Raw genomic sequence first — 3586 nt, 5'->3', positions numbered from 1 at the left:
TAAACTACTTCAAAATTTTGACAAGGTATGTACTTATTGAAAAACTTATCAAGCATCTTGATCTATCTCAATAGATTTTGATGCTCAATATGAAAGTAGCTTTACTGAGGTCTTTCTTTTACAGAACTCCTTTCAAATACTCCTTTATGCTTTCCAGAAAAATTCTACATCATTTCTGATCAACAATATGTTACTCACATATATTTATCAGAAAGGCGCTAGTGCTCCCACTCACTTTATTGTAAATACAGGCTTCAGCGCAAGTCTGTATAAAACTATATGCTTTGATCAACTTATCAAAGCGTATATTCCAACTCCGAGATGCTTGCACCAGTCCATAGATGGATTGCTGGAGCTTGCATATTTTGTTAGCACCTTTAGGATTGACAAAACCTTCTGGTTGCTGTTGGGAACGTAGTAATTTCAAAAATTTCCTACGCACACACAAGATCATGGTGATGGCATAGCAACGAGAGGGGAGAGTGTTGTCCACGTACCCTCGTAGACCGTAAGCGGAAGCGTTAGCACAACGCGGTTGATGTAGTCGTACGTCTTCACGATCCGACCGATCTAAGCACCGAACGTACGGCACCTCCGAGTTCAGCACACGTTCAGCTCGATGACGATCTCCGGGCTCCGATCCAGCAAAGCTCCGGAGATAAGTTCCGTCAGCACGACGGCGTGGTGATGATGATGATGTTCTACCGGCACAGGGCTTCGCCTAAACTCCGCGATGATATGACCGAGGTGGAATATGGTGGAGGGGAGCACCGCACACGGCTAAGGAACGATCCGTAGATCAACTTGTGTGTCCATGGGGTGCCCCCTACCCCCGTATATAAAGGAGTGGAGGAGGGGAGGGCCGGCCCTCTTATATGGCGCGCCCTAGGGGAGTCCTACTCCCACCGGGAGTAGGATTCCCCTTTTCCTAGTCCAACTAGGAGTCCTTCCATGTATTAGGAGTAGGAGACAAGGAAGGGGAAGAGAGAAGGGAAGGAAGGAGGGGGTGCAACCCCTCCCCCTAGTCCAATTCGGACTAGGCCATGGGGGGCGCGCGGCCTGCCCTAGGCAGCCCCTCTCTCTTTCCCGCAGGGCCCAATAAGGCCCAATACTTCTCCCCGGCGAATTCCCGTAACTCTCCGGTACTCCGAAAAATACCCGAATCACTCGGAACCTTTCCGAACTCCGAATGTAGTCGTCCAATATATCGATCTTTACGTCTCGACCATTTCGAGACTCCTCGTCATGTCCCCGATCTCATCCGGTACTCCGAACTCCTTCGGTACATCAAAACTCATAAACTCATAATATAACTGTCATCGAAACCTTAAGCGTGCGGACCCTACGGGTTGGAGAACTATGTAGACATGACCTAGAACTATTCTCGGTCAATAACCAATAGTGGGACCTGGATGCCCATATTGGCTCCTACATATTCTACGAAGATCTTTATCGGTCAAACCGCATAACAACATACGTTGTTCCCTTTGTCATCGGTATGTTACTTGCCCGAGATTCGATCGTCGGTATCCAATACCTAGTTCAATCTCGTCACCGGCAAGTCTCTTTACTCGTTCTGTAATGCATCATCCCGTAACCAACTCATTGGTCACATTGCTTGCAAGGCTTATAATGATGTGCATTACCGAGAGGGCCCAGAGATACCTCTCCGACAATCGGAGTGACAAAACCTAATCTCGAAATACGCCAACTCAACATGTACCTTCGGAGACACCTGTAGTACTCCTTTATAATCACCCAGTTACGTTGTGACGTTTGGTAGTACCCAAAGTGTTCCTCCGGTAAACGGGAGTTGCATAATCTCATAGTTACAGGAACATGTATAAGTCATGAAGAAAGCAATAGCAACATACTAAACGATTAAGTGCTAAGCTAACGGAATGGGTCAAGTCAATCACATCATTCTCCTAATGATGTGATCCCGTTAATCAAATGACAACTCTTTTGTCCATGGCTAGGAAACATAACCATCTCTGATAAACGAGCTAGTCAAGTAGAGGCATACTAGTGACACTATGTTTGTCTATGTATTCACACATGTATTATGTTTCCGGTTAATACAAGTCTAGCATGAATAATAAACATTTATCATGAAATAAGGAAATAAATAATAACTTTATTATTGCCTCTAGGGCATATTTCCTTCAGTCTCCCACTTGCACTAGAGTCAATAATCTAGTTCACATCGCCATGTGATTTAACACCAATATTCATATCTGTATATGATTAACACCCATAGTTCACATCATCATGTGACCAACACCCAAAGGGTTTACTAGAGTTAATAATCTAGTTCACATCGCTTATGTGATTAACACCCAAAGAGTACTAATGTGTGATCATGTTTTGCTCGTGAGAGAAGCTTAGTCAACGGTCTGTCACATTCAGAGCCGTATGTATTTTGCAAATATTCTATGTCTACAATGCTCTGTACGGAGCTACTCTAGCTAATTGCTCCCACTTTCAATATGTATCCAGATTAAAACCTAGAGTCATCTGGATCGGTGTAAAAGTTTGCACTGATGTAACTTTTACAACGAACTCTTTTATCACCTCCATAATCGAGAAACATCTCCTTAGTCCTTACTAAGGATATTCTTGACCGCTGTCCAGTGATCTACTATTAGATCAAAATTGTATTCCCTTGACAAACTCAGAGCAAGGTATACAATATGTCTGGTTCACAGCATAGCATACTTTATAGAACCTATGACTGAGGCATAGGGAATGACTTTTCATTCTCTTTCTATTTTCTGCCATGGTCGGGTCTTGAGTCTTACTCAATTTCACACCTTGCAACACAGGCAAGAACTCCTTCTTTGACTGTTCCATTTTGAACTATTTCAAAAATTTATCAAGGTATGTATTCATTGAAAAATCTTATCAAGCATCTTGATCTATCTATATAGATCTTGATGCTCAATGTGTAAGCAGCTTCACCGAGGTCTTTCTTTGAAAAACTCTTATTCAAGTATCCTTTCATGCTTTGCAGAATAATTCTACATTATTTCCGATCAACAATATGTCATTCACATATACTTATCAGAAATGTTGTAGTGCTCCCACTCACTTTCTTGTAAATATAGGCTTCACCGTAAGTCTGTACAAAACTATATGCTTTGATCAACTTATCAAATATATTCCAACTCTCAGATGCTTGCACCAGTCCATAGATGGATCGCCGGAGCTTGCACATTTTGTTAACACCTTTAGGATTGACAAAACCTTCTGGTTGCATCATATACAACTCTTCTTTAAGAAAACCATTAAGGAATGCAGTTTTGACATCCATTTGCCAGATTTCATAAATTGTGGCAATTGCTAACATGATTCGGACAGACTTAAGCATCGCTACAATTGAGAAAAACTCATTGTAGTCAACACCTTGAACTTGTCAAAAACCTTTTTTTTGCGACAAGTCGAGCTTTGTAGATAGTAACACTACTATCATCATCTGTCTTCCTCTTGAAGATCCATTTATACAATATGGCTTGCCGATCATCGGGCAACTCCACCAAAGTCCACACTTTGTTCTCATACATGGATCCAATCTCAGATTTCATGG

Source organism: Triticum dicoccoides, chromosome 2B, assembly GCF_002162155.2.
Source record: "Triticum dicoccoides isolate Atlit2015 ecotype Zavitan chromosome 2B, WEW_v2.0, whole genome shotgun sequence".
NCBI classification, from domain to species: Eukaryota; Viridiplantae; Streptophyta; class Magnoliopsida; order Poales; family Poaceae; genus Triticum; species Triticum dicoccoides.
The sequence above is the reverse complement of the archived record's forward strand: the minus strand, read 5'-3'. Positions refer to the sequence as shown.